The sequence below is a fragment of the Topomyia yanbarensis genome, chromosome 2 (assembly GCF_030247195.1).
Source record: "Topomyia yanbarensis strain Yona2022 chromosome 2, ASM3024719v1, whole genome shotgun sequence".
In the NCBI taxonomy this organism is placed as follows: domain Eukaryota; kingdom Metazoa; phylum Arthropoda; class Insecta; order Diptera; family Culicidae; genus Topomyia; species Topomyia yanbarensis.
Genome location: NC_080671.1, coordinates 204,516,703 through 204,541,154, shown reverse-complemented (window position 1 = coordinate 204,541,154; position 24,452 = coordinate 204,516,703). Strand labels below are relative to the sequence as shown.

General features: G+C 37.1%; 1 protein-coding gene and 1 long non-coding RNA gene across 2 annotated transcripts in view; one reads left to right on the top strand and one right to left on the bottom strand.

Moving 5' to 3' along the window:
* Positions 1 to 24,452, bottom strand: part of LOC131682747 (gamma-aminobutyric acid type B receptor subunit 1) — a 508,949-nt gene that overhangs the window by 49,511 nt on the left and 434,986 nt on the right. The window lies entirely within an intron of this gene.
* On the top strand, positions 5,939 to 6,986 carry LOC131682753 (uncharacterized). The gene is made up of 3 exons (XR_009304140.1): positions 5,939 to 6,269; positions 6,327 to 6,407; positions 6,464 to 6,986. It is a non-coding gene; the product is annotated as an uncharacterized LOC131682753 (long non-coding RNA).

The window sequence follows — 24,452 nt, the reverse complement described above, 5'->3', positions numbered from 1 at the left end:
CTGAAGACACTAAGTCTCGAACTAAATTTGATTGGAATTAGTAATGTACCCAACTGGAAAAATTAATCAACAACATTATGCTGCTAAATACTAAACCTCCAAAAGCTGATGGTTTCCAAATTCTGGAATCTTGGCGCCATTCAATTCGATTCCCAAATGTACACCATAAATAGCGAAAAACGTGAAAAATTTTCAATTTTTTTTATTACCAATCTTAGCTAGTGGAACTTTATATAAGTGATAACCCAAAAAAAATCAAATGCGCATAAAAACCGATTCTGACCTGTTAGAGACAAGCGTAAAATGCCATTTTTCATCAGTTTCTATGTAGGCGTTTTCATTGAGCTATTTTGATTGATATTTACATGATTTATCAACTATAGGATTCTCACTAAAATATTAGTTACAAGATCCCATTCTCACAATTTATAAAAAGTCCCCATAACGTTTAAAACATTAGGTTCTCAATGTAATGAACAGATAATAAACTTTAAATTATTATTTAAATATTTAGTAAACTAGTCAGCATCAAACTTTTTTTTCTGCAATTGAAATATTTTGGTTTGGAGGGGGTTTTAACCCCCAAAACCCCCCCTTGGCTACGCCACTGTGTATGCGTTATGTTTATTGACTAAACCGTTATGAACATGTGAGTCACCTGCAAACAGAACCTCATTGGATGTCTTTTGCAAAATTTGTACGCACATCGATCGTGTATATTCTTGCGAAACCTCCTGGCAACACGGTCCCCAGCTATACTTCATGAAAAGCTCATCCAATCTCGAGGTCGTCGTCTGGAGAATCTGGTGATTCCAGCAAACAACACGGCGTGTTACGCCAATTCACTGTTCGTTCAAGGTGTGGTAAATTAGAATTCATTACCGCCCGCAGTGAAACGTTCTTCGTCGGAAGCAATTTTCAAAACATACTTCTTGCATAATCCATCATTACATTTCGGTATACTTTACAAAATTAGTGGAAATCTCGAAAGGAAATTGGTTCAATAATCTTGAAAACACAAGCCAACAATTCCCAGAAAAAAACATGGTAGGAAAAGTTTTTCTCCCAAGCCAAGAACCTAGCTAAGATTATGCGTTTTTTTTTTATTATTTTGATTATAGAGGTTTCAACCTTAGGGTCATTCGCCTCTTTTCGCATTAGAGAAATCTCTTTTCGTGCGTTTAATGCGGGGTTGGGAATCGAACCCAGGTGAGCTGCGTACAAGGCAATCGATTAACCAACTTCGCTATGCCCGTTCACCGAGATTATTATCAGCATAGGAATTACGTATGTCATCAGGACACCTGTTGGCTTTTTGGCTTCAATGAGCCCTTGATGTTAGGATTATTGTCTGGTTTTTGTTGTCATAAAATAGCATAACTTGATCTATCGAGAAATTGGCGCTTGTCATAATCGTTTTTCGCTATATCTCAGTGACACAGCAGAATTTAAAAAGTCTGAAAACGCCATTTTGTATTAGTTTTAAAATTCAGTAACATGGCATATCTAACTCAGTTCACCCCAAAATGGCGTTTGTCATAAGATAGCACTACAGCGACAATTTGTCAAAGGGAAGTCCTTCGGTCGTGCTAAACGTCAGATTTGTCGAAATAGATAACTAAAATACATCAAATTGAAGTAGAATTCTCCGATCTATTCTAAAATAATATATTTTTTAAAGGAAAACATGAATGTTTCTCAATATATCGATTACAAATAAAAGCATATACCTTTATCTCTATTGTATTGTCAATCCGTTCCAAAGCCCTCTCAAAAACATTAAACAGAATTTAATTTCATCAAGTTAGAGTGAGTTTTTGAAATTTTGGCTTATTTCTCCGGACTTATTTTCAAATTTCGTTTTACAACCCCCCCGCCCCCCATTAATGTAGCCAGTGGATATTTGCTTAAAGTTCATTCCACATACTTAAGCATTAAAAACACCGAAACTTTCATGTAAGGTTTCTGAAAAAAATGTGGAATGGAATTCTGACTTTAACGGAGGAAAAATCAAGTCAACTGATTCTCGAAATTTTCTCAAAATCGCCGATTTTCATGTAATGTTGTAGAAGGGACTTCGGCTGGAAATATTTAGTTAAAACTCATCTTAAGCTTTAAGTAATTAAAAAAAAATCATACATAAAGAATGTTGTTTACACAGCCTTAAAAAAATAATTTTATCAAAGCAAAGAAAAACTTTGGAACCGAATTGCTTTGCGGAGTGTGACCTTCTGTTTAGGTTCATGTAGATAAGAATTTAATACTGAAGAGAACAGATAACAATTTGTTCAAATCGGTCAATAACTTTCTTTGTTATCTCTCACGCCAATGTCAAGAGTGAAATAGGGTGATGTGCCTATTATGGCAGTAGAGCCTATTGTGACCCTATTTCGTACCCCTTGGTTTCGAACCAAGCATATGAGATAATGACACTATCGATTTTGCTAAAACAGGTGAGAAAAAATAAGCTCAAGTGATATTCTTTATTTGTTGTGCACATATGTATTTAGAACTATCCTCTAAATCCAACTTTTAATTAAAACAAAATCACCTTATTGAAATATCTACTAATCCGCCTCACTCACGTAGTGAACCGCAACTGGATGCAACGGCGCTTGGCAAAATAAACACTTACGAGCCAGCATTTACCGCCTCATATCTCGTTATTCCAGCACAAATATACTAAATATTGCACTGATACACACCTTTATTTTTGCTGGAGAACCTTTTTACGATAATTTCACTTTAAAATCACTCGTCAAACACTAGAATAGGCCTAGTGTTATAATAGGATAAAACTAAATACTGGGGTTCCTATTATTGGCATGTTTTGCTGATACACTACCACAATCAAAACCAACTTTTTGTATCCATCATACAGAAAAGAATCACCAGTGCGGTCAAACCAAAACATGAACTTGTAAATATAATGTAATGCAATTTCAGGTATAAGTAATCAATTACTTCAAGTTATTGAACTAATTGTTGATTGCAGATATTTTATTTTTATCTGCACATACAATTCGGATCGGGAGAAAGCAATGTGTGATGTGAAGCTTGTCATTCCAGTTGCTAACCTTCGAATGGTTATTTTCTGCGTGCTCTATTCTGGGCGCTCTTCTACTAACAGCTGATGAGTTTCATTGATGTGCGTGATGTTTACGTTTGTTTTGATCGGCTGAAAAAAGCAGAATGATTCGTTTTACAAATCACACGTTGGCGTCCATGATCTGGATACCTAGTTAGAATCGACGCAAATGGAATATGAGGCATTGCGTTTCAACTAGATTGTTTTTCGATGAGGTGGAAATTGGCACACCCATGAGGCGATAATTGGATCGTTGAGGTGGGAATAGATGCACAGAATGGAACATTTATTTTCATTTATGCTGAAAATTGCTAAATAAGCATTATATAGATGTTTAAGAAACAGTACACTGATACTTTATTCTGAGAAAGGTTATAGATAATATGGCTTGTTTTAAAGTTGTTCAAAAAATAGTGCGACCCTCTCCCTAATGGTGCCAAAATAGGCTCATCACCCTATGATGAAAATGAGAAAAACTGAATGGGCGAGTGAGTAGCGTTCCCCACGACCCCGTTCGTCCGTGCACCCGCGTATTTTTTCGTTCTTGTAAATGGAGGGTGGCCAGATGACAGTGAAAAGTATCAACTCAATATTTAAAGCACACCAACATAACGGAAGTCCTGTCAAAACGCAGATTCTGGAGCTATGTGTCATAAAATCAAGAACGAAATGAAATATGCCACAGGATTTGCTGGCTGACGTGCATTTATGCATAGTACGGATGAATGAAACTGACTTGTGCTAGGATTATGAGCCTATTATCGCTTTGTTTCTATTATCACGCTACCCATTTGAAGCCGTTGGTTAGAGCAGTGTCTGCCATCTTTGTTTAACGCATTGAGTCAAATGGTAGCGCAATAATAGGGGCACTCGATTCGTGTTTTCGTTGCGCTCAAACACGAGAATTTCACTGTTTTCAGCGCATGTATGTTATTATCTTGGTACTTAACAACGAAGCAAAGCTGTTGATGCCAATTTGTACGCATTCCATTGTTTGTAGGCCGAGTAATTAATGAATCAGTGAGGAGCCCTCCTTAGTATGGTGAAAATAGGCAATTCACCCTATGTATGCACCCTGTGCACTTCTGATAGGTATACGAGATTATTTGATTGGACAGCAATCTGACAGTATCTAATCAAGTGCAGGACGATGTATGGCTTGTATGACGAGCACAGAAATTCTGGACCAAGAGGAAAAGCGCAGACAAAAATTAATATAAAAATATGAGTCGGAATCGTGACATGCTATTTCTGGTTATTTGAACCAGATGGTTATTGACATGTTTTATAGCCAACAACGATCCAGACTTGTTCATAGAAGTACACTTTTCCAATTTGAGATAAATCTTGGCTATAATTTCATTTGATAGGATAAGACTTCTTCAACTGTCACATAGAGCTAGATATGGAAAGGATGTGAGGTATAATTCCATATTAAATTTGCAAAAGGGCGAATAAGATTTGTAAACAAACTTTTATTTTGATGGTTTCTCTTAATTTACTATAATTTCGAAGCAGAGAACAATTGAAATTACTTCTACGAAGGGTAAAAATTTACATTAACGCATATTTTTCATGAACTTACACTCTGCAGCACACTAATGAACGAAACAAGTTTGTTTACAAAAAACACTTTCGCTCTTTCGATGAATTAATATTGAATTCATTTTTTGCAGCCCCCTGCTAGGCAGCCATTTTATCCTAGCCAACATCTGCCTTTGTTAAAATCAAAACAACCCAATGCTATTGCATATGCGACATGGGCCTAGAAGCGGCTAGGCCCACATATGTTGACTACTGTCAAAGTCTGTATATATCCATAGCAGATGACAGGAGTGACACCCCCCTGATTTTTTGCCAGTAATTGATCTTTAACCGCACGTATAACTAGGGTGGGTGGTCCTATAGTTAAGGTGTACCGATATTTGCAGTAGTGGGTTATACGCCTAAAGTACCAACCATCAACAAATATTTTTGATCGATTCATCGCATTGAAATTATGCGACAATAAAACTGTTATCCTTGAAATTTGCTCAAATAACTATTGAAAAAAATGATTTTCTTTGAATTTTGAGCTCCCTTGCACCTATAGTTGATATAGTGTACCTATAGTTGCAAGTCCCATAAGAAATCAATGGCATTTGCAACAATAGGAACCGAAATTAGCGATTGTACCACTATTGGTACATGTGTTCCTATAGTGGTACAAGCGGTTTTGAATACATAAATTGGTTATTAAACCATATTTATATTTTTCCTATGAAGTAGGGATTGAAAGCTTTCGTTTAATGTATTAACATTGTCCATATTCATCGATTTTTTAGCAAAAGTTTTCCTTAAGTATGCGACTATTGGTACATCCACCCTAGTGCGGTTAAATATCAATTTCAAACAAAAATATACGTTGAAAGTAAAAAACCGAGTCATTTTCTGCAATCCCACCACATCATTCGATTTCTACCGACATCTTCATTTGAGCTATTCAGAGCTTAATTGAATTGCATCTTCTAGTCATTTGAGTTTATATAGGGGAACATGAGGAGACTTGATCAAGCGCAGAATTGTATTATTGGCTATAACGTGTTCTATTAGGTTCTTAAAAAATTTCAAATATATTTTTATACTTTTTCGGTCTCTTAAGGTGATTTTGAAAGTTTGGAATGAAAAATCCTTTCCTTTGTTACGGATTATGTCGACAAAAATATAAATCGTTGATTGTACTTAGAAATTATTTACTGTGTACTGCACGAAAACAAAACGGATAAGACGAGGAATTTGGCAACACCTCACTCTTCGCTTGAAACATTTTCGCTTTCTCTTATTTCCTTGCACTAAACTGTCACGTCATCTTGATTAACATACATACAGCCACATTTCCGGAAAAGGATTGTAGTTCGTGATGTGGCAGCGTGATCAGTAAGCGCCCAGTCACTAAGCCAAAAAACTAAAGTGTGAAATCACCGTCACGAAACGAGGGCCCACACTGAAAGTAACGCCCGTGGAAGAGATATTCATGTGAAATCTAACACCGTAAAATAGAAGCCTCACTCCCTAATCGATTAATAGGATCGCTGGACAAATATTACAGCCGTAAGGTAGTAACCACGTCCCTCCTCGTTTTCCACCAGTAGCGTCGGAATCGACTAACTAATGTCAGTGGGCCATTAATCAAAACCACAAGGTACTTGGCGAGAGAAAACACGACGAACGAACGATAAAGACTTTTTTCTCGTCACAGCTTCATCGATCCATCTAACCGTACATTGGAAGAAAAGGTCCAATAAGAAGATTCATCTACAGGAAAGCCTTTCAACAGGAAGTAAGTCTTAACCATGAGGCCGTGACGTATACGTTCTAACATAATTCTTCTCTCAGGGCTTTTTTTAACGGGTTACGAACTCCCTTGTATCCGACGGAAGGACGGCGTTATCACCGAAATGATTGAACCAATCGTTCCTTAACCACGTGCCGTCCGTGATAAGCACCACGATCCAGCAGCGACTCAATTGTACCGTATTGTCGCTCCACGTCGCACGAGCGAACGAACAATTCCAGGCATTCCGCAGGGACAAATCGTCCGCAGATCCAGCATATTGAGAAGCCGTTAAAGAGCACGTGTTGGACATTTGATGACGTTTGGTAAGGCAAGAGTGCAGGAAGCAAACCTTTGCGATCGAAGATCGCTTTCGAATCTGGCATGCTAGAGAGCAGCGCCCGCATGCGCACAGTAACAACTGCGTATCAGGATCGCCCCGGAGAATCGACGAGCAACGCGTGCGCTGGTATTAGCGCGCCCTAAGCAACGGAGTCAAGAAGAAAGGAAGGCCCAATGTTAAGGTGGTAGTTCTAAGAATGGCATAGGGAACAGTGTGAATAATAATCAAGCATGTAGACGAAATGGAATTTTAATTGGCTTCCATTGACTGTCCGAGTACCTTATAAACTAGTAGAGTGCCACTAGCCTGGCAAGGACCTTAAGTGCGATAGGTCTCGTTCACTCAATGAGCTCTTTGTGATTGAGTTGAACCTTTCACTGATATTATTCTGAACAAGTGCTCAAAGAGTACATGATATAAAATAAGTTGTTTTATTGGCGCCCAACGTGGGGCAGCTATTTTGGTGGGGGGGGGGGGGGGTTAGTTACTTTTCCCCCTGTAAGTGGAAAACATGTTTTTCTTTCGTGAATATGCTAGTTTAGTGTTGTTGATTCATAAAAAAGAGGCGGAAAGCGAAAATTTTTAGTAATTCATTAATGAGACAAAATAAGTTCTACCTACTAACATAGGCGCACCGTGTTCTTAAAACCGTTATTAACAAAAAAAATGACCATAAATTTGTCATACGGCATTCGAAAGATACAGTATCCAAGCATCTTTTCAGTGAATTTCAAAATGATCCATCGAGAGATTCGAGAGAAATTGAAGTTTTATGACACGTTTCATAAGGCTACCAGCAAACACCCACGGGTTTGGTCCTATCTCTATAAACAAAAAAATATTTGTCTACTTATTTAGTACATGGCATTCGAAAGATATTGTAATCAAGTATATCCCCTGCAAGCTTGAAAATATTTCATTGACGGAATCGAAATTTATAACGGTTTGGATGTGGTATGCGGTCATAGATGGGTTTTCTACCAGACTTCAAGCGTGAATACATGTTTGTTCATTGACTATTTAGATCGTTTATACGTGTCGCGGTTTTTAAAGGAAAACCTTACCATTTAATTACATAAATATAATGTACAAAAGGTGTTATTTATATGGTGCACTGAAAAAGTGTGAAAATAGGGTTGTCTACCAAACGTTAAATATAATGCGTAAATTAAAAAAAATGGGTAAAAGTTGGAATGTTTAATTCAAAAGGCCACTCAATGGTTTGTTGACCGATTCTAATTATTTTTTTCATTATTGAACAGGTAGACGTTTCATCGTTAATTTTCATTAAGAAGAATATAAAATAGAGTCATCTACATCAATAAATAGACAATATAATTGATCTCAACTATATGTATTATCATTATTTAGTGTATATTTTTGTTTTAAAAATAGCGGCCTATCCATTTTCATATACTAGTTGATTGCAATTGCTGTATAAACATCTGAATGTCAAATTCTCATAATAAGTTCAATTCGACAGAAAAACTGACAATAGTTAGAGATATGAGCATATGAACTTGTACTAAAAACATCCCCTTTGACCAGTTTTAACATCTGTCAACCCAACCAGCGAATCACGATTGTACAAAATTTCCAACAAAAACCGTATCATAACATAAATTGATCTGAATCAGCAAATACCTTCATATTTTTAAAATTTATGGTTCTATTCTTCCATGATTTGTAGTTTGCGTTCGTTGCATTCAACTAATGTATAGAAATTGATAGGTCGTTGTTTTGAATATAAAGATATTCATTAAATAGTGATAATACGTATAGTTGAGGATAATTATGTTGTCAATTGTTTGAATTAGACAACTCTATTTTGTATTCTTCATAATGAAAATTAACGATGAAACGTCTACCTGTTCAATAATGAAAAAGTAATTAGAATCGGTCAACAAACCATTGAGATGTGGCCTTTTGAAGTAAACATTCCAACTTTTATCCATTTTTTTTAATTTACACATTATAGGGTGATGAGCCCATTTTCGCGATGTTTCTATTATCACCTTATCCATTTGAAGCCGTTGGTTAGAGCGGCGTCTGCCATCTTTGTTCAACGCATTGAGCTAAATGGTAGCGCAACAATAGGGGCTCTCGATTCGAGTTTTCATTGCGCTCAAACACGAGAATTTCACTGTTTTCATTGCATTTGTTTTATTATCTTGGTTCTTAACAACGAAGCAAAGCTGTTGATGCCAATTTGTACGCATTTCAATGATTGTAGGGCAAGCAATTAATGAATTAGTGAGGTACTCTGCTTAGTATGGTTAAAATAGGCTCTTCACCCTATTTAACGTTTGGTCGAAAACCCTATTTTCACACTTTTTCAGTACACCATATAAATAACACCTTTTGTACATTATATTTATGTAATTAAATGGTAAGGTTTTCCTTTAAAAACCGCGACACGTATAAACGATCTAAATAGTCAATGAACAAACATGGATTCACGCTTGAAGTCTAGTAGAAAACCCATCTATGACCGCATACTACACCCAAACCGTTATAAATTTCGATTCCGTCAATGAAAAATTTTTCAAACTTTCTTTCAAACTCGATATACTTGATTACTATATCTTTCGAATGCCATGTACTAAATAAGTACACAAATATTTTTTTGTTTATAGAGATAGGACCAAACCCGTGGGCTGGTAGCCTTATGAAACGTGTCATAAAACTTCAAATCGCAATTTCTCTCGAATCTCTCGATGGATCATTTTGAAATTCGCTGAGAAGATGCTTGGATACTGTATCTTTCGAATGCCGTATGACAAATATATGGTCATTTTTTTGTTAATAACGGTTTTAGGAACACCGTGTAGGGTTATTGTGCCTCCGAAAGAGATTTTTGGCGAAACTAGTTTAATGCGGCTACTTGTCATCAGAAACGCAAGCGAACCTGTGATCCACTCGTTTGCCCGGTATACTAAAACATAGGGGCTACCCCTAGTTTAAGTCCGACTGAGCGGCAGCGGCAAAGTGGCCAAGATGCCGCTATTTAGTAGTTAATTCAAAGATTAACATCCTTTCTTTTAACCAAATCTCCTCAATGTTGCTGGTCTCTTCCGACTTGTTGAGTCAACAATAACCGAGTTCTCCTGTGCAATTGTTTACTGTTCCTGCAGCAGTCCTTAACTGATAGCTAGCATGATGAGCTTTACTCCAAGTCACCGAATATTTTCCTCCCCGCAAATAATCTAGGAAGACACTTTTTCACCTGTTAGTTGTGAAGAAGACTCGTTCAGTTGTTCCTCCACAGCTATAGTAAGGGTGCAGCTATCCGGGAAGGTCAATTTCTACGCGTAACTAAACACGAAACACGAAAACAAACAAAATTTATTAACTGTGCTAAATGTGAAAGTCACAGAACAGTGGTAAGTGTTTTGGTTTACCAACATATTACACTTATACGGTAAATACGAGCAAAAGTCCTATTTTGTTACCCTGGCGGGTTACAGAAACAAATAAAAGTGAGCATACTTGTCTCTGGTTTCACCGCATACTCGCTATTCTTTTGAAGGCTACCTCTGGTCAGTTACATTCAAAGTCTCATCAGAGTTGGCAGCCCTAAGTACACTAAATAACAGGGTGGCTGAGTATAGTATTGGACGTTTTTCATTACTATCAACATGCGGATTGAATAAAAGTCATGAATGACAATATAGCTATATATAATATGAACAGAGCCATTAATGAAAATGTTGTTTAATTTTGAATTACAGTCAGATTAGTTTAGTTGAACATTTTACATTTCTTATAAAAGAAATGTATAGAATTCGCTCAAACCTTTAAGATTTTTTCCGAGGCCCGGAGGGCCGAGTCTTATATACCAATCGACTCAGCTCGACGATTTGGGACAATGTCTGTGTGTGTGTCTGTGTGTGTGTATGTAACGGACAAATTCTCATTCGTGTTTCTCAGCAATGGCTGAACCGATCTTATCCAAACCAATTTTAAATGAAAGAACTATCAAACAGTAAGAACGCTATTAATTTGTTTTTTATTCTGATGTTTAGTTTCCAAGATATGAATGTTTGAATGTGTAAAAATGGCGTTTTTTGCAGTTTTTTCAAATTATCTGCCTAAATTGACAACAGAGATTAACAAATTATATATTTTTAGGCAGCTTATACCTTTCGAACAAGCTATAGATTGTTGGAATCGGACTATTATCAAAAGAGATATTTAACATTAAATGCGGACGAAAGATTTTTATCATTTCCCATTGCCAGAAATATGACCAAAAACATGTAATCTATTATTAACGCCAAAACGGCTTATTTTAGGTCAATAGTATCTTCGGAGAATTTAATGAAGGCAATATGCCCTTTCTTCTGGTATTGTGATTTTGCTGATTAATCCACCTATAAGTGAGATATTTTCACAAATTTTCTTGGAAGTGATTATATCGAAATGATGTCTTCAGCAAATTTGTAGCTCTTACTTTTGCGAATAACTTTACTGAAGACTTCAAATATCTATTTTGAATACTTTAAAAGTTATGGCTTGTTGTTTGTGGATTACGCTTTGTCGCCTAATTATTGTTCAATATAGTAATAATCCATTGAAATAAGCCAAACATTATTTCAATAAAACGAATTTTGTATTTCATTTTTCTATCTACAACCGCTAGAAATAATCACCGAACACTTTCAAGTTGTCTGGAAGGAACTTGATAACTTATCAGTGCAAAAATGTTCATTTGTACGAACCTTCTGACTGCAATTTTTCTAACTTATAACCATCGGATCGATCTGAAAAATATCGGAAAATGAAAAGCGAAATAAATAACTACAAGCAACGGCGTAGCCAAGAGAAAATTTTGGGGTTTACCACCATACAACACCCCCCCCCCCCCACCACACCCAACAAAACAAACTTGGATTGAAGTTGAAAATTTATTGATGCTGACTGATTTAATTCAATATTACAATAACAATTATCTGATCCGTAGATTGATAACCTGTGGTTGTAAACATCATGAGGACTTTTGATAAATTGTCGGAATGGGGTCCTGATATGTAACTGATCTATTGGTTTTGATTTCACAGTTGTCTAATTGCATCAATATCAAATTCCTGCCTGAAAACATTCCAATAGAAAATTTCAGAGTTCTATAATCAATCATAATCCTCAGATTTATATTCAAACTGAGCTCGTTTTTGTAGAGATGTACTGTAATAAGGGTCTTTATTTAATAGGAAGCGAAGTTAAAATTGATTTAATAAAACATAGAACTGCTCACCAAAAAAATGCATAACTTTCAACATTTGCTAAAAATGTTTTTGCCTTTCTCATTCACTCTAAAATTCGTCAATCTAATCCCGACCCGGAGGGCCGAGTGTCATATGCCAATCGACTTAGTTCGTCGAGATCGGAAAACCTCTGTTTCTCAGAGATGGCTAGATCGATTTGCACAAAGTTAGTCTCAAATGAAAGGTACAACCTTCTCATCGGCTGCTATTGAATTTTTTATTGATTGGACTTCCGGTTCCGGAGTTACGAGTTGAAGAGTGCAATCACACAGCAAATTCCCATATAAACTGAAATGAAAAATTTTTTAAATCAAATTTGTATTTTTGATTCCAAATGCCTTTAAAATGCATGAAGCATTGATATGTTTGGCAAAAATGGACTTTTTTGGAGTTTGGTATATTTTTGCCTTTTTCATAAAGAAAGGTTATGCAATCACTCTAAAAATCGTCAATCATACCGGCCCGGAGGGAGTATGCAGTGAGGGGTTGCTACTTTAAAATTAAAACTAGTTTAAAATTTCTTAACAAGTTGAAAATTTTCGGCAGGACCCGGACATCCCGGATCTTTCTCCATGACCCACAGCTGGTTTCAAGCGATGTTTCAGTATCACAAAGTATCTCACAATCGTGGCTGTCGATCCATTGGGGACCATTCTTAAATTACGTAACGCAAAAATTGCCCAAAATTGACCCCCGCTCCCCCTATGTAACAAATTGTCACAAATTTTTCCATCCCCCTCCCCTGTTACGTAACAAATTCTAAGAAAATTATTTTTTTCTTCTATGAAAACATTTTACGTAACGATCTAGTTAACACCCCCCCCCCCCCCTATGTCACAACTTGTCGTACCCCCTCCCCCCCCAAAAAGCGTTACGTAATTTATGAATGGTCTCTTGTATGTATGTGCAAATCGTACTGAACATGTAATATTCATTTCCACCATTGTATTGAACATAACCAGCCATGGAATCGTAGTCTGGACAAATGAGAAAAGCACAATTGCACCACTAGGTGGATTAAAACAGGTTTTTTATTTTGGGAATGCGTCGAGTTGAGACGAAAACGTAATATGATTAATAACGAGGATAACACTTTCCGAATGTAGAGAGAAATTTATGAAAAATGACGATTTCCATTCGACTCTAGCAGGTTCTGATCAATTTTGATGAGCATTTGATTTTTGTTGTATGACCAATTATATGTATAGGTCAAATGTTTAAAAACAGTAATTTAAGGTCAAGATAGCATCATTTTGAAACCGTCAATTTCGGAGGTGAAGTATCTTCAATGAGTTTTACAAACGTTAAACAGCGCATCATTTGATAAAATAATTTTGACGGTATATCGTCCAAGAAGTATTTATGGTGAATTTTCTCAGGTTAATATTCATGACTACAATAAAGTCTCAGCTAATTCGCTAAAGACACGAACTCTGTTACTATTTTCTGGAAAATTAATTCTGCATAATTTTAAAATTTCAAAAATTACGGTTTCAGAATTGTGCCGTTTGGACAGTAAGATCGATTTTCACCAAACCCCCACCAAACCGAATTTCTGGCTACGCCGCTGACTTCAAGTAAGTAGAAACAAAGTCGTTCTACACTCGTTCACAAGAAACTTCTTCGAATGCTGAATATCTATTATAATACATTGACACCCCAATTTTATCAGCCAAATATGAATTGCCAAATATGATTTTTTTATTGCATTGAACTACAACAATTTTTAGGTAGCTTTCAAGGGGTTATTTTATAGACTTCTTCCAAAATTTGGCGAACCTATTCCAATTCGCGGGCTATAAATAAAAAAAAATAATTCGTATACCAATTAATTGGTATACTTAAGGGTTTATATGTTGCAGATAGAGAAAATACTGAAATTTTCAGCTTTTTCCTACACAATATTACGAAAGCTTATTAAACAATTTTTCCTAATAAGTTTGTGAAAATTATAAACTATTTGAAATTTTTTAATAGTTTAATTTTTTATTTAACCGTGATTTTTTAATAAATAGTGACCATCGCTTCACAACGTAGTCTATTTTTCATGGCTTGCGGTGAGCACGATCTCTCGAATTGCTGAACTGAAAATTATGGAATAGAAATTAATTTTTAGTGTTCTTTACAGATTTAACTCGCCGCGCAGATAGCTCTGAATTAGACCCACTGGTGCCCTGAGACGATTTCGCTAGATTTTCAGAGCACTGTGCACCCAGTGCATTAACGCAAGTGACGGAAGGCTATCGAAAAGTTTCGTGAAAATGAAAATTCCAGTAATGATGATGATTTCCCCAAACTGTTCGTTTTCGAGAGATTTTTATTTGTTCTTTGGCATTAGGATTAGCGATAATAATTCAAATCAAGGATACTACTGGGAAGTCACCTTTAGAAAAAGTCGATGTCGAAGTAAAATTTGGAACTATGCACGCATGCACTTCAGAGATAGCGTGATATCAGGAGCTGCGATTTCATTTCAACGCTTTTTTGTGAAAAGGGCGATACTCACAAATGTTTCATACATGCGAATGATTAATAAATAACCCCTTTAGGAAAATTCAGTTTTCCCACCACAATTTAGATATTTTATTAACAGAGAATTAACAATAATTCGATGGTATGTCTATTTTATGGGCCATTTTTTCGCTTTCCTATTGATTTGGTTTGAGATTTCTATCACTGATGTTGTCCTATGCTGATTTGAGCGATTCTCTGAGTCCTGCCACTATCCCATGTAGTATGTGTTATCAAAAACATCGCGAAGCATCAAGTTCTAATTGTTTTCAAACGATATAATATCCGAAGAGAGTGATAAGAGTTATAAGAAATGTCTCATCTCACTGTTAGGTGGATTAAAAGCGTTTTTTAAAGTGTACCTACATTGGTCGTCAAACGGTGAAATAACAGAGTTTTCACTATAGAGATTAGAATGGCAGGGGGACGCGGTGTTCGGTTTTGAGTTTCGATTCACCGGTAGAGTTATCTCTCGATGGTTTTCAACCGAATACGTATATTGTAGAGAAGGAATAACAAAATCTGTCTAAATACTGTTGCAATAAATAGTGATCCTATTACGCAGATAAAATTAGCTTTTTTAGGCAATATTCCCACGGTCGGCCGTGTGGAGTTCAAATTGCTTTAGATTAGAAAACATAGGATACTCTCGGTAGCCGGCTACCCAGAGTTTAAAAAGAACCAAAAACTAAACAAGATCTTTTCTTTTTTGAGTGATCATGTACTCGAAGATAAACTAAACGACTACCTAATAAACTATGCTTTACAGGTCACAACGCTTGTTTGGAGCGAATCCTAGACCTTATACCCTTCCAACCGACCAACTCCGCGATACCTATGGAAGAGCCTGATGAATCTTCTACCTTCTGTTAAGTAGATAGAGCATCTACACTTCCCGTCTACCTTAACCTTTATCCTTCCCCGTAAACGATCGAGATGGGGGCGGCCGGCAATGATGGCTATCATTCTGTTGAGGTTTTAATATGGGTCGGATTGGTATTAATTCCTATTTACCACTTCCTAAGCAACTCTTATTAGATAATCAGCAGTAAAACATGATGAAGTCAGTGTGCAATTCGCCAAAATCATCGTCATAACGCAACGCAACACAACACAACGCAACACAACACAGCGCAACGATATTTGAAGTGTACCGTAAACCGGGGTGACTTTGATCATCGGGGTGACTTTGATCACTTGAAACTTTTTTCGTAGATCGCCTTTTAAACCAAAATAGTCTACCGAATCATTTTAATTTGAAATGATTTTACAAAGCTTCGTAAAGTGTCTATTTTTTATAAAACAAATAAATCTCAGATTTGATCAAGAGTAATAAATCAGAAGCGAGTTTTTATTTTCCTTTAGAGCGGTATATGCCAAATTTATTTTTAAGAGTTTGCTTATTTTAAATACATTTTTTTGTGAAACTAGTGGGCAATTATTTCAAGGAGATCCCAGCAACCTTTGACGAAGGAGGTGTTTTTTCTTGATTGCGGCAATGGATTTCAAAAAAACTCCCAATTCATGGAATGATTAATCGTAGGCTTGTATCAGAAGTGGTACGCGTACACAATAACTGAGTGTGTACGCTGAACAAATAGGAATAGAGCGAAATAAATCTTCAAAGGACGAGGCGATTTTGCGTTGCCCGAGGATACCGGAATATTGGAAAAATTGAGGCAAAATTATAAGTTGTCAGTAAGAAGTTCTGTCGCAGTTGCAATCAGTGAAGATTTACTTCAAGATGGGCAAGATAGACGTGTCAGTTAGGTGGTCCTAGCGGTCGTTCCCGCTATTAACGTGGATCATATAAAGAAAAAAATGGAAATTCTCCAACTCAAACTAGAGGTCATCTGCCTGATGTCGAGGCACAACGAATAACTAGCCAATCGTTCACTTGACAGCGCTTAAGATCCGAAGCATTATTGTCCCAAGGGACAACTACAGGCTTTAGTACAGCGACGTCATGTAATGCAGAATTTGTCAAGATTTCATGAAATCACCTGGTACGCAGTAAGTAGTGTCTCGAATCGGTCTGAATTCACGAAGATCAAGCAACCAACACGCACGGAAGCGGCATTAAAACAGTTAAGCAGTGCAGGATATTGGACGGATTCTTCTTACTAGACGCCGGTGAGATCGTTTCACAATTTTAACTACCTAAAATGTTACCTTTAATTACCTTTAAATGTTACTTAATGCTATAACCAATTTTGAATTTTTGGTTTCACCTGCATTATCCGAAATACTGATCATCTGGTTAAATTATTCTAATTGTTTTCGTAAATATAAGCTTAGTTTATCTCGTCACGTTGTGCTACCGTATAACAAACGCCATTTAGCACATGTTAATAAAAATAGAGATTGAATATTTTGAAACTTGTAAATGGTAGAAACAACTCAGAAAAGGCAATTGATGCTTATATCTATACTTTATTAAGTTTTTAGTCCTTACGAAGACCGCTTGTCCAAATTGCGAGATTTTGCTAAACGAAAGTAGCACTCACACAAGCCATAAGCGCGTATTGTTGACAGAATCTTTTTGACGTGTCATAATTGTGCATGGAAAATTTTATATACAAATAAGGCTACAATTATTAACTTGCATTCATATATACGGATTAATTTGGTCTAGATATAATTGGTGAGATGCATTATAAAGGAAAGGCATCAAAAATAATAATTTGTGGTTACAATATTTCCAGTTACTAAATTTGCTTTTTTATCGCGATACTTGTATTTTTATTTAGAAAATGTTTGTGCTTTGTATTCATCGCACCTTTTGACACAGAAAAACATCTACAACTTAAATATAACTTGAGCCAATCCCAAGATTCAGAGATTTGAATCAAAGCACTCACAATTTCTCATCAAGTTTTTTTACTATATCTCAGAAACCAAGCAAAATTTCAAAATTCCGAAAACGCAACTTAGTAGAGATTTTTCAGACAAATAACATGACATATGTAAATCATTTTACTCTAAAATGGCGTTTGTGATAAGATAGCACGACAACGACGACGTATGATTTCCGTCGGGAGTGTCCAGTTTTTTAACATTGTTCTTTTCAAAATTCTGGAAAAGTTAATTTTATCGTTAATGTTTTAGTTTCAATAGAGGTAAATCTGCTGAACTTGCTTTTATTTTTCCATCGGAATTGAATACTGCATATAATAGAAATCACATACCCTGTAAGGGTTTTTGTGACACTTTTTAGTTCCACTAACGCTTGCATGTGCGACAGACTACTTGTGTGCATCATAAGTGTTATATGGCACCAATACTGCACAGGGGTGGTGCTGGTGTGTAGGGGTATGCGTGTATGTTGCGGATGCAAGTGATGGTGGAGTCGAGAAGTGTTACAGAAGAGATCCTTGCGAGGTATGGACTTATTCCGGATACATGTGAAAATATTCCACTAAGAGCGAGTAAAGGCGCTTTAACCTAGGCTTATTAGCCAGGGCAAGGTGTAAATACCTCTGTCCCATCCCAAAGGACCAAAGGAGTGACATTAACCTTCTTAGCCAAGTCACTCCCAACGATTTATTATATCCCCTTCAAACTGAAACGGTCGGTACGGTTGTCCTCGTTTCTTCCTCCTTTAAGATTGAAAAGAATTCGTTAATTAAATTATTCATTAAATGAATATTTTAATTGCCGTCTAATTTTGAAACATCTTCAAACCCAACTCTGCACAGTAGGCCTGGCCGTTTTAATAATTGCGTCATGTGAAAATATGCTTCAAATATTAATATTGACAAGAAAAATACTACCGACTAACTGTAGTGTTTTCCAGGATGCTTTTCAATACTGGCTGTGTAAGGGTTAGAATAGAATAGAATAGAATAGAAAACTAGTGGGCAATTATTTCAAATTATTTCAAGCTAAAATTCGCAATATTTTTTATTGTTCAATAGTTCAACGTGTTAAAATGGATTAAACTTTTTGTACATTGATAAAGCACTGAAATAAAACAATTTTAGCAGTTTTAAAGGTTTTCAGAATCTTTTATTCTAGTTGGACACAAATTATACGAATTTTGGTTACTCGAATTTTGCAGTATATTGAAATACTTTGTATAATACCAATTAACATCTATTTAACAATGAGTATCTTTCCAGAATTAGTTTAAACAAATATTTGAATGAAAAACATTGACATCAATAACTTAATGTGGGTGAACATGCAGGTTATCAAAGTCACCCCGGAATACGAAAACGGACTTCAGTTTGACATTATTTTTGGAAAAATAGCTGGAAGCGGAGAATTTTAGGTAAAACCATCCAATCTTGTTCTCCATACATCAGTACATGGTTTAAAAATATTAAACTTGAAAAAAATGTGTTGCGTCTAAAAATATATAATGATTACTTCAAAAAGTTATCAATTGTGGAGTCCTGAGTGGCAGGAAAGGTAATCACCCAACGTTAATGGGTGTTCACTAACGTATGCCACACATCCTCCTCCTTCTTTAAAAAACTAAATGCTTCGGAGTTAAAATTTTTCAATAATCTTTTGTTTTTGAATCACAGGAATTAAAAGGAACGATGGGACTGCTCGATTATATCTACCGATGCGAAGTCACGACAAAGAAGTGTGGTTTATCTTCGTCACGGAACAGCTAACCTCAACTGGTTTTGTTTTTATCGTGAAATAATCAGCACCAATACTTTTTTGAACTGGGATAGGAAGGCTTCTTCACTGACCTCAAACTGTTTTTGCAGTGAAACATGCTTTGTTTTCACCACGAATTAAATAAATCGACATCGACACTAATCCTTTTCCTATTGGCGATTTGCGGCAAAGCCAAAATTAGTCATGCGACACCTATGATTTAGCTCATGAACTGGCAAAGTGATACAGTTTGCTTTTTTTCACCCGTAAGTGAGTCGTAGCTTACAATAAAATCTTCATTATCTTCTCGGAAAAAGCTTACCACTGCCAAAATATGAATGAAACGAGTAAGAAATTTAGTTTTATTTGCAATTATTCTGAAATTACAGCCATTTGCAACTATTTCACTCATACATTTCTTCGAAATGTAATCGGGGTATTATTGTGGATATAAAAAATCGTTCCATAAATAAAGTTCCAACTCGAAACCGAGACCCAATCAGTACCAATGTCAAACTCCTTCATATTTTGAACTACGTAGGAGATTCAGTGAAGACTATCGGGAGGAAGGATCGGCTGTGCATGATACAAAGCTGACACTTTCCTATTAGCCGGATATATTCTTTCCACGCCTGATCTGGAGAGTTTCATGAATTTACACCATCTCATGAAGGTTTAGCTTAACTTAGGACGAACGGGAAATGCTGTTGCGGCGGCTACGGTGCTCAACAAATTACATTTCGAAACAGCGCGCATATAGCTCTACGAATAATATTAGAAACCACTATGTTTTACACTCTTTTCGCAAGATGTTTATTCATCATCTTATAAAATGATGGTTTTCCTTAATTTTCATAAACAATTATCAACAAATTGATCGGTAATTTGGTGTTTAAAAGTCATTTTTTACCAATGTTTACAGAAAATATATGCACTATGACAGAACAGAATCAAATCAGTAACACTTTCCTTCCAGCGCTATCTGCGAGCAGTTTCAACGTAGAATCGCCAATAGGTTCATCGAAACAAGAATGTTTGTTTACTTTGCACGATAAGTAGCTGGGTATGTGTTGGTACTTTAAATATAAGCATCGCCTTTGGATTACACAACGAATTTGAAACAATTCAAACATTTGAAATCCTCCACGCATGTCTCTCGGGCACACATTGCGCACATATGCAAACATCGATGTACCACAATTCCATTTGCATAAACGCACCGCAAGTGATTCAAGGTGAATGTAATGCAATCCTCTGTATTCCGAAAATGGGATAAATCCCAAATAATAGACCCCTCACCCTATGCTTACTACCTACTCGGGCTAAAAGTGTGACGCCGATCCTGATCAGATTGAAGGAACAAGTGTTTGTTTTCCCTTTTACTTCTTCCTGTTCGTTTGGAAAGAAAACTGCATTAAATTTCTGACAGCTCAGTTACAACAACAGATGCAAAGTCAAAGTCAAGCCTCACGAAATACCTAACCTCAACCAGTTTTTGCAGTTTGTTTTCCTTGCGAAATAATTCGGTATCATTTCTTTTTTAACGGGAATAGAGAGGTCAATTCACATCAAAACGCATGCAGGTGTGCTCATTTTTCCTGTGTGAGTGCGGTTGTCATTTTTCTTTGATGAAGCCGAAAAAACAAGAGGATATGAAGAAGAAAAGCACAAACAAATGACGTAGTGGGCCCTTCGGTTGCCATAAGTTTTGTTTCGGTTCGGCCTTAGTTCATTTAATAGTTTTTTTTAGGTAAAAAGTGTTCCTATGTGTTCTAATCGGTAGATCGGCGGTGAAGCCCGACCTTTTCTCACTTTTCATCGTGAGCCAAAGAATCAGGATGCTCGTTCGGATGTTTATGTTTATTTCAAGGGCCCCGCCTTTCTTTCCATCTTGAATTCACACAGAAAAATGTGGACACCTGTACCATCTTTCTCGTGCATGATGTTACTCTCGCCGTACTTTTTTAACGGGTAGTTACTGTCATCAACCAAACAAAACTGTTTGTTTTGTTCACCACAGTTCTTTGATTACCATCAGTTTGTCTTGCTATTTTTTCTGTGAAATATATTTTAGTTTGCTTCAATTCTATCCACAGGTTTCTTGGAAATTCGTTGATATTTTGATTATTCTGTAAATAGGAAGCTTAGTCGTGTTTATATTTCTGTGCGATGGATGCTAGAAAAGCGAATCTGCATAAGATTGTTGTAATAACGCACAAGAATGCTCTGAGAAAAAAAACTAGCGATAGATAATACATGGTTCGATGGTTTTCTACCGTTTGAAACTACTGACTAGTAGAGGTTCCGGAACTATAAATTCGCGGTAATAACCTCCCACTGGGGGTAGGATTTTTTTAGCGGTTATTCGGTATAAAAGAAGCAATAATTGCTATATTCTTGATAACTTTTGTAGCCAGGAACCAATAGCAGGCTCACGAAACCTACGTAATATTTCTTCAATTTTCGCAAAGCTCACATCTAAACCTTTTCGATGCTATAACCAACAATCAGTAACTTGTACTCTCTTTCCCTCGATCATGAATAACCTGTTTTACTCGTGATATATTGCATGATCTGAGCGGAAATCATGTTGCCTGACCGTGAACAGTCAGTCCTCTCATCCAGATCGGAACCCTGGTGATATTACCTTTGATTCAGAAACCCGCGGGTACCCTTGAAGGCGCGTGCTTTTTTGAAAATACATTAACCACCGGCATTTAAGAGACTAGTTTTTGAAATATTCCTACTTTCGGTGGTTTGTCATACACTAGGTATGGACTACGATTACAGCTTTAATAGTTCACTCGACGAATATAGACGCAAAAGCGATATGTGAATAAATGCCATCCTTGTGACGATTCTGGAAAATCTTGAGATTTGCCAAACTTGATTCATGTTTAAGACAAATTATCTTCCACCAAGGACGAATGCTCTCAAGTCAACTAGCTAGGTAGTGCGAGTGTGCAGCATATTTTCGCCCAATTGAGAATGCTTTTTTTACCGTTACTATTTTAACATTACTGAAGTGTATAATACGGAGATGAGGTTGTGAAATGGTCTCGTGCTCCGTCTCAAATAGTCGTTTGTAAAATGGATAGGTACATATAACATCAATCCCTTAAACCATTTTTTCATGATCTATCTTGGCTGGTGAAAATGAGTCCACACTGTCAAACTTTCAGCAGAAGACTGGTAAGGACAAATATTGCTTACTATTCTGATTAATTCTGTCTCATATTTGGGAGAGATGTTTTGATATCGGTCACCATATCAGTTATTGCATAAAAACAGTGCTCTTATGTTGGAAAACGAAAGTGTGATAATATTGCACTGCACTGCGCACTTATCATTCTTCTTCTCATAGACTGGTTAGTTCAACTGGTCTGTCTATGAAAGTACCATCACTATTACTTGGAATACATGTGTTTTGACAGCTCGCAGTTTTAAGATCACTCGCACTTTGAAAGTGCATAGTCCAGGTTGGTGGAAAGTGCGCAATAAGTCGTGTTGAACTAATCCTGAGTGTCGCTACTTGGATCTTCCTACCTCGTTTTTTATTTTTTTTTTGTCAATCTGATCGTTTGTGAAATCGGCGAAATTCGACAATCATTTTTCCCAAGCTTTCGAGAATCGGTTTGTTCGCCATTATAGTCTTATGAGTCGAAGTTCTTTGGAGCATGAACAGATTCACCCTTCGCTTGCCCTTTTAGGGTGGTAACAACTAGTTTCTTTTAAGATGCTCCCGCAGACAATACACGTTTATTTTTATTGCGAACATCCTGTTAGGTTTGAGATTCTGCAGACATCTCGTAGCAATTAAAGCAATTGCTGGTATTCCGTCATACGCCATTTCATATACCGACTTGCCGTATTACTGAGAACATGCGCCGACATCCCGTCACGCTCGAGACAATTCTGCGGACATTCCGTCGCGCAACTTTCTATTTTACATATGCGGACATCCCGTCTCGCATTTCGTTTTACGGACATCTCGTCTTACACGACACAATCATGCGGACATCCACCAACGCTCAGAACAATTCTGCGGACATCTCGTCACGCTAGACATCCTGTCGCACAGGTTACCATTTCATACATGCGGACATCCCGTCTCGCTAACTTCATTTTGTTTTGTGGACATCGCGTCATTCTCAAGCCAATCCTGCGGACATCCCGTCACGCTCTAGACAATCCTGCGGACATCCCATCGTGCAGAGTAACTTTTTTTATGCGGACATCCCGTCGCGCAGCTTTACATTTTGCATATGCGGACATCTCGTCTCGCTGACTGCATTTTGTTTTGCGGACTTCCCGTCTCGCTCTACACAATCATGCGGACATCCCGTCACGCCCAAAACAATTCTGCGGACATCCCGTCACGCCCAAGACAATTCTGCGGACATCCCGTCACACTCGAGACAATTTTGCGGACGTCCCGTCACGCTCAAGACATTCATGCGGACATCCTGTCACACAAGTTACCATTTTACATATGCGGACATCCCGTCTCGCTAACTTCATTTTGTTTTGCGGATATCCCGTCACGCTCAAGCCAATCCTGCGGACATCCTGTATCGTTTACTACTCTTCGGTTTGCGAACATCCCGTGGATTTAAACAGGATTCTACGGATATTCCGTTGCGCAGAATTTTACTTTTATTTTCATACGCGAACACTTTTTGTTTTAATAAATCACGATGCTACCAACTGGGGCGGAGTAACAATTAGTTTTGTTCTGGAACTTTTCGACAGCGTCTGAGTGATTACCTCTCCAATATTTTGTATTTTCTCTGCGTACTACCTTTGCGGCACTAGGTAATATTATTGTTGTTGCCTATGGACAACTATGGCAGGATCGCCAATGTGGAGTCCTGAGTGGCAGGAAAGGTAATCATCCAACGTTAATGGGTGTTCACTGGATGATATTGCGTACCTGTTAGGAACGCTGTCAAGAATACACTGAACTCTGGATCACGGTGGAGGAAGCGCTTGCTTGTGCTGTGTCGACTCTGTGTTGGCAACCATGAATATGTCTGCCGGTATCAGCCAGGGTGTATACAGTCGATTATGCCATATGGTTCAGGGTTGTGTACACTATTACATGAAGGTAGGGGTACACACTAACGTATGCCACACATCAATGTCACCCCGGTTTACGGTACCTATATTCAGCAATTCTCGAAATCATGAAAAATGAATGTAACGACCGGCAATGGTCACGTGTTGTCTTCATATTTTCCGCAGGGTTTAGTAGAAAAAAATAAGAAGAGCAAGAACCCTGTTGTCGCGTCTTCTCCTGGGTTTCAACTGAAAACAAAT